This window comes from Fukomys damarensis, unplaced genomic scaffold (genome assembly GCF_012274545.1).
Source record: "Fukomys damarensis isolate Sample0158 unplaced genomic scaffold, DMR_v1.0_HiC HiC_scaffold_7, whole genome shotgun sequence".
Taxonomy (NCBI): domain Eukaryota; kingdom Metazoa; phylum Chordata; class Mammalia; order Rodentia; family Bathyergidae; genus Fukomys; species Fukomys damarensis.
In genome coordinates this window covers 7,243,491-7,251,983 of record NW_022900919.1, presented here as the reverse complement: position 1 = coordinate 7,251,983, position 8,493 = coordinate 7,243,491, and positions in this window count along the sequence as shown.

Below are 8,493 nucleotides of genomic sequence, written 5' to 3'. Positions count from 1 at the left end.
CCCTGTGCCCTCCATCCGCGCCCGGCGCTCGTCAGGGGGCGCGAGCCCGGCTGCCCGCCTCCTAGCAGCTCCCGTCTCCACAAAGCGGGAGGAAGCGGGCTTGAGGTGCAGTCTCCTCACACAGTGGAGCATTTAATGGGTGGCGAAGACGTGGTCCATGATGCTATGCACTGGATGATCCGCACTGTTGCATTCTATGTGTGTCTCAGTTATTTGGTCCCGTTAATAAAGAAGAAGTGGCCCCAAGCAGGCTGACGTTCTGTCCCTACTTCCTGGGTTCGCTTCAATAAACGAGAATCTCTCAGGCGAAGAGCTCCATGAGAAAACCCCAATATATTGGCGACTAAATTACAGGGCTGATGTGGATGGCAAGCACTAATTCTATTTACAGTCTGTGTGGGCCAGTGCCCTCACGTGTCTTTGGCGATATTTTAAGAGTCGATTTCGAAACGGACATGAATTTGTTTTTTTGTTTGTTTTGAGTACCATGAATTAAATCCAAGAGATAGATATTTTTTGGGTTTTTGTTGTCTTGTATTTTTAAAGATAGGGGCTCACTAATATACCCAGGCTGGCCTCCAACTTGTGATCCGACTGCCTTTACCTCCCAATTAGCTGGGATTATAAGTGTGTTATGTATCTTTCGTTTCTGAGTCAAAATACCTGACATCCAAAGTTGAAAGGGAAAAGGTTTATTTGGCTTGTTTTGTAGAGGTTCAGTCCATAATCGTCTGGGATGGCAAACAGGCATCACAGAGGAGAAACAACATGGTGTGCACCAGGTAGCAAAGGTAACAAGAGGCTTTAATAGCGTCTTTCTGCCCCTTTGATCTTATTCAGACTACTAGGATTAGAGCGGTGCCAAACCACTCACTCACGTGTAGTAATCACACTAGGATTAATGTCCTTAATTCCAGCATCGCACACTCTAGACTCACCCACCTGTGACCGCCATGAGTCTTTGGGGGGACATCCAGACCCAAACCATAACGAGTGTGGGCCCTATTATCCAGCTAGAGCTATGGATTTCTAAGACAAGTTTGGGGTACCAGCTCTTCTACACTGGATTTTAAATTTTATACAGTTCCTTAACAAAAGCAGCTAAGGCACAAAAGCTGAGAAGGTGCCCACACAATAAATGTCTGTAAATATTTCCCTTGTTCTTAGTCGCCAATATATTGGGGTTTTCTAATGAAACACGTTAAGAGCAAAGTGTTTCCTTGGGCTCCAGAGGTTCTCATTTAATCGAGTGAACCCAGGAATTAGGGACAGAAAGTAAGCAAGGCTGGGGTTATCCTTGGATCTTTCTTCATTACTAATAGGACCAAATGGTTGAAACATCACACAGTTTAAAACACCAAGCTGGGGGAGTCGCAGATACCTTTTTGCAACTGAATGGTGGTCTTTCTTGTTTATTCTTTGGATATTACCACTTTCTTTCATGCTTTTGATTTATGTCAAAATTGTATATTACCCAACTGCCCACAGCCTTTTTCCCTAAGAGGTGATCCACAGCTAAAAATAAAATACTTATTATACAGTGAATACAGGATTCCAGCAATGGTCTTAGGAAAAATACAGAACATACAACCATGAATTACAGGCTTGAAACCCATCCAAGAAGGCTTCCAGTAAGACCATTAAACCACAAATGCTGAGGAGTTATGACACAGACCCCAGTTCAGCAATGGCCCCATAATTCACAAGCATTTGCATAAAGCACAAATCTGGCAAGAGGCAGATGTTAGCTTTTGTGACATAGGCAGGGATTTCAGAACAGTGTCTTGGAACCTGCTTTAGAGTGTCTGTATTTCCTCCTTTAAAGTAAAATTCAATGAAAAGTACAGAAATGTGTGAAAAAGAAATATTTGAAAGATGCTGAAAAATTTGTCCTCAATCCCTTGGTTCCTAGAAGGCCTTCAGTTTCGAGGTCTATGGCATGGCCTGCCTCACCCACAGGTTGAATGGAGGTGTTATGGAAGGAATTGGTAAGTGACAGGAATAGTGATGCAGATGGAAGTAAAATAAGAAAAAGTTTATTTTGCTAGCAAAATGCCGATCACACTAAGAGCAGTGCTAGAGAGCAGCCCCCCTACTGGGTTACAGCTTCTTCTTTTACAGGGTGTTATAGCCATGACCTCATCATTCATTTCTTCAGTTTACATTACCAATGCACAAATCATGGCTATGGTTAACTTTTTAACCCAGATATAGCAATTCTTTATAGTTAGGGAGTTTACCTTCAGGATTTGCCTAGGCATCTATTCTAATGAACAGGAAGGGGGCATTCAAGGTCAGGAAAACAGAGTTACCAATTATTCTTTTCATCTTGACACTCTTACAGCCATATAGTTCACAGAGAGTTTTATAGTTCAGGGACTGTTAGCTTGAACATTTGGTCTCATCCTGGGATAAGGCCTAGCACTTCAGGCATTTGTTAATTTTAAATGGGGTTGCATGCCTTCAAGCTTCAGTGGTGAAACCTCAGGTGTTTTTGTTAAACAAGCAAAGCAAAGCAAATTAAGAAGCAAAAGACAGTGGTTATTATATATTTTTTCAACATTATGTAGGGGTTTTTTTTTAGATTATTTACTAAAGTTCTCGCTATCGGAGGTGCCACCTGGGTCCAGCACTGCTGGGACGGGGTGAGGGTGAGGAAGGCAGGTGGATTAGATTTTACAGGCATTTCCTTAGAGTAAGCTAAGGAAAGAACTTTAATGATACCACGTTCTCAATTTGTGGCACTAGGAATCTTCTCTGTTGAAGTTTTTCTCATTGTTTAAAAAAAAAAAAAAAAAAGGAGCAGTGTTAAGCAGCATCAGAGAAGGCAGGAGGATGCCTTCTTCCATGAGGCCTGGAGCACACCCCCTGAGAGGGGGCCTGGGTCTGGGATTACGACTGAGCTAGGCTCTGAGTCCTACACAGGTTGAGTCCCAGTAGAGCCTGCCACCCTCCTCCCTACATGAGTCTTTCCATGCTATCCTGTTAAAGGCTCTTCTATGGTGGTTCCAGACTGACATTTAGAATTTATATATATATATATCTCAGATCATCTATTTCCTTTCTGTTTGCTGGAGTGTTACTGTATGACACATCATTAACATTCATCTCTACCTACATGACTGGACATTTTCTCACAAATTGCAACTTTGTTCCACACGTTACTTTTTTTTCCCCCTGCTTCTAATACATTGAATGTCTGTTACAGGTATAACATTTCGTATAATTTGCAGCAATTTCTTGGAAACCCTTAGTAAATACCTCAATTGTTTGTTGGCAGCAAGCCTTGAACAACCCACAGTTCCCTGTAAAGGTTTCTTTTAAAGACACAGCATCTGAACTTAAGCCTTAAATAGGGGTCCTTGGAAAAGTGGTCATAATTAAAAAGAAAAAAACTTTTAGAAATGCCTCTTTTAAGAAACAGTGAATCAGGGAATGCTCAGGAGTTATAATAAGCCACCCTCTTAGAAGGTTTGTTCGCTGCCTGCACAGAATATCTGTAAAGACTGCTTTACTAATATTACCACTTAACCTCTATTAACCCAAGGAAACTTTGCTTCGTTATTAATGCTGATAAAGTGATAAGCAAAGCTTATTAATTTTTGTCTCGCTATTTACCTGAATGGCAGTATTTCCAGTTGGGGCAGCATAGGGCAGTGACTACGGTTGGCTTCTGTTCTATCTTCCAAATGCCAGCGGATCCAACACAGGTTGTCTGGGCTGGATCAGCTCTGTGCGCTTCATCACATGCAGGTGTGCATGCGCATGCACACACGGACAAGCGCGCCTGAAAGGCTGTGGGCTGGCCGGACAAGACAGCATCTTGCTAACTAGCAGGATGGAAATGACCATCCTGGAAATGACCTAACTTCTTTAGGAGATAACCTCACTGCAGAAGCCAAGAGATAGTTCGCTTCTAGTCTGACTTCATCCTGGGTAGCATAGAAGTTTGCCTTTCCCATGGGTTTTGAAGAAGTGCCATTAACCTTTAAAGGGCTGCCAGAGCTTCCCCAGCTGGAGAGCTCGCACAGAGACAAAACTCCCATTCACAGAGTGGACAGCGCTGCCCTGCACATCAGAACCAGGCGCTGGTCCTCTGGCCAGCACTGTGGCCCCTGAGGGCTAACCACACCTGGGGTCCAGGCTGGTCTTCTTGGGGAGACCGCCACATGTGCAGCTCAGACTTAGTCAAGGCCTGGTGAAACATAAAATTGCTTATGAAAACAAATACAAGCTGCAGATAAAGGTCTGTGCTGCTAATCGAAGCGCTGGTCATTCAGATATGCCAGCATTCAAAGTAAGATGGAAGGATCAAAAACACACCGTAAAAATCACTGCTAAATGACCCATTTAGTCCATCTGTGGGCAAGCACTCTGTTATCTGCCATCATGCCAGCATCAGGACATACACTGCTACCACTCACCTGATGGGTCCTGAGGACTTTGTCCAGGCCCGGAGAGGAAGGGCTGCCTAGGAATTCACTGACAAGGCTGTGACGATGCATTTTGTCATGGAGTCTGTGGGAAAAGAGGCCCTCCAGTGTACCAGGATGCGAGCAGAGTCTCATAATTCATCTCGAGGGCAATTCTGTCAACATTACAAATTGCAAGTTTATTTACTCCTGACCCAGTTGTCCTGCGACTGAGAACTGACCCTCTAGCTGTACAGTACAAAATGACACTTGGATGAGGTCATTCCCTGCTACACCATGGATGACAGTGCACAGTTCATTTACAGGGGTCGTTTATGGGGGGAAAGCAAACAGGCGACAGGACAGCCATTGGGGAGTGAAATAACAGGTGTTCTCCCACTTAGAATGGGGACCCAGCTGAATAACCCGCCAGCAGCTGAAAATATCCCAAGTGGAAAATGCACTGATTCCACCTCACCTACTGAAGGTCACCGCTCAACCGCCCAGTGCCCTGTAATGTTGTCGTCATGGCTTCCCCTCGTGGTCATGTGACTGCCTGGGAGCCGCAGCTCTTGCTGGCTTCAGAGGAGAGAACTGGACCACAAATCGCTGGCTTGGGAAAGGGCAACATTCAAAATTCAGGGCACAGTTTCTACTGAGTGTGTATTGCTTTTGTCCCACGGTAAAGTCCAAAAATCTGAAGTCAAACCATCTGTGTTCTGCAGCTGTAAAACAGAGGGAGGGGACTGTCTCCATGGTGAAATGGAACAAATTTGATGTGAAAACCAGAAAACAGAATAAGAATTCTATTAGTGGGCCAGTGATTTAGCTCAGTGGTTCAGTGGCCTGCCTTGCAAGCACAAGGACCAGAGTTCAATCCCCGGTACCAAAAAAAGAATGCTATTAGTGTTTTTATAACAAAATAGTACAGGGATGCACGAGAAATCAAAAGGATGACCTGGAGGGAGCGGTGCAAAGCAAAGGAAGAGTGGTGGGTGAGATCCCCAAAGGGTACTTTCAAAATTAATCTTTATTTAATGATATATTACCTAACCACAACAGAATGGCGCCATTTCCCCACAGGTCAGATGCTCTAAATTATCAGCGGAAGCCGGCCGTGGTGGCACACACCTGTAATCCTAGCACTCGGGAGGCTGAGGCAGGAGGATCGCTGTGAGTTGAGGCCAGCCTGGGCTACATAGTGAGTTCCAGGTCAGTCTCAACTACATAGTGAGACCCTGTCTCAAAAAACAAAGCAAAACAAAAAACCAAACCAAAGTAAATTATCAGCGGAGTATAGGCTGTGAAGACCATAGATTCTACCTGACCATGTCTGTCCTCAGATGGGGAAACTGCACCCCAAGACATGAGGCTGACAAGTTGCACAGCGAGTGCTGTCATGGGCCAAGAGCCAGAACCCAAGCCCAGAATGTCTTGGCTTCTAAGCAAGAACCCTCAAAGTATTCTCTCAGGTTTTATCTCTCATTCCTCAGCAACGGATTGAAGAGAAATTTCAGAGAAGGAACTGAACGTTTGCTTCATAGTTTCCTCAACATATGCTCGTATTCTTCCAGCACGGAGTATCAAGAACCTTCTCAAATCATCAAAATGCCTGTGTGGGTGCAGCAGCCTAATCCACAATGTTCCAGAATCTGCAAATGAGCACGGACAGAAAGCCAAGTATGGAACCTCTCGGAACATAGAATTGTTTCGTGTACAAAATTATGACAAATATTGTGTACAGAGTTGTACAGGTTATATATAAAATGTGTATGGATTTAAATCTCCACTCTGCAATACCTCATGATGTGTTTATATGGAAATATTCAAGAACTGTCAAATCAGAAACACTTCTGGACTGAAGTGTTTTGTATAAGTTATTCATTCTGTGCTCAGAGTCTACTTCTGCACTTGGTTTATACTTACTCCACCTAACACTTTCTTCCATAGTCTTAGGGATTCCATATCCCCCTTTTTAAGCCCTTAGACATATATAGGAAACAATCTTTCAAAATTTTTCTTAGATATTTTAGTAAATCACAATACAAGGAAATGCTGGGTTGAGTACAGTGGTAGAGCTGTGTGACAATGGTGCCCCCTTGTGGTAGACATTAGTGCCTGCTAAGAGAATTTTTTTCATTTTGAACTGGTCAGATGCTTTTTCCTTCCTTCCTTCCTTCCTTCCTTCCTTCCTTCCTTCCTTCCTTCCTTCCTTCCTTCCTTCCTTCCTTCCTTCCCTCCTTCCTTTTTCTTCTTTCTTTCTTAGACATGCCTATTTCTAATTATAGCCCAGTCCAGAATTTTCCAAGGTTAGATGGTGTTACTTTAAAGTGAGAGAAAATTAACTAAAAAACTGAAAAGCTGTGAGCTGGAATCTGCCTTATGAAGCTGACTCATACTGCTGGGGGGCGCTCTGCAGGTTTAGCAAGCACCCATGTAATCCTGATACGCAGGTTGTGTGAGAGCCACAGATCTCCTATTTCAGCGCGCCGACGACCGCCCAATGAATTTAAAATATCAGCCCGTGGAGACCTCCTGTATAGACACCGGCCGTGAGGTTTTTGTCTCCCTGTATCTGCCGGGTGTGGTACTCACACAGGAGATCTCATCTGTAGGGCCTCACTGCGGAATTCTGAAGCTCTGAATAAGCATGACGCGGCTGTACAACACTGAGGTTTTGGGGGAACACCCCACTCTGCCCACCACACCCCCACATCGAACATGTGCCTCCCCCAGGCCTGGAGAATCCCAATGCTGTGCGGTGCTCTGGGCATGGAGTCAGTGCCATCAGAGAAGTCAGAGACCATCCAAAGTTTGGGGCTTTCATCAGCCTCCCCAACATCCAACAGCACCGAGCCCGTCTTTGTGCCCTCCAAGGGACCCTGGCACAGTCCTGGCCACCTTTGCTTCCTGGCTTGCTTCCACGATGTGAGTGTGAGCAGCTTCCTCTGTCACCCCCACCCCACCCCCATGGCATTCCGTGGCCACAGGGCCAAGGGACTAGGGAGAGACACCACCCAACCTGAGGGCCAAAATAAACCTTTTCTTCCTCGGAAGTTGATTATTTCGGGTATTCTGCCTCAGTAACAGAAAACCAGCCCAAAGGCGCCATTGACCTCTTTGAGACTTCTGTTTTCTTTATATTTCTTCTGAACATACTACTCATGAACTATCTGTGATGTGGGGATCGGCCGAATTATTCCCCCCTTCCCTCCCTCTGTCTGCCCTTCCCTTCCCGGCTGTGCAGGCCCCACCAACACCTGAATTTGGAAGACACACTGAACAGGCATCGTCCCCCTTCCCGATGGGGAGGCATCTCCAAGGACAACACGATTTCATTACTGCAAACTGGATTCAGCCTGAGGTGCCCCTCACTGTGGCCTTCAGCATCCCATGCAGAGCGGTTCAACATTTGAAATGAACAGGAGAATTCTACTGTAACTTGTTTTTCTCCACATTTTTCTGGATTCCATGACAATTTTTTCCAATCCCTGAGGAATAAATAGTGAACTTGTACATCATTTGAGATTAGTTAATTCAGAAACAAGGTGCCACTGCAGAGTATATTTAATTTTAAATGTTTAGTAGTAGTGAAGCCAACTGCTTCACCTGTGGGAAGGCAAACATGGGACGCAGGGAGAGAACGCGGGGTCCCGTGGGTGTGGATGGGAGAGCTTCTGGTGACACCTGCCCGGGACACATTCCAGGCCAGCCCTCCTCTGCTTCACTCCTTTGTCAACTTTTGTGATGTCCAGGGAGGGAGAAAATCTCAGACTAAGAACTCACAGACTTCTGATCTATCCTAGGGTTTCATCGTGGACCCACCAGGGAGCAGAAGCCTCACCGGTTACTTGAACAAAAAAGTTTTTATAACAATTTTATTGAGCTGGGCATGGTGGTGGACACCTGTCGTCCCAGCACTTGGGAGGCTGAGGCAGGAGGACCGCCTCAAGTTCAAGACCACCCTGAACTACAGAGGGAGACCCTGTCTCAAAAAAACCGAAACCAAGTAAAACACAAAAACCTCCAAAAAAACCCAACATGTTTTTGAGATATAATTGACACACAGTAAACTCCATGT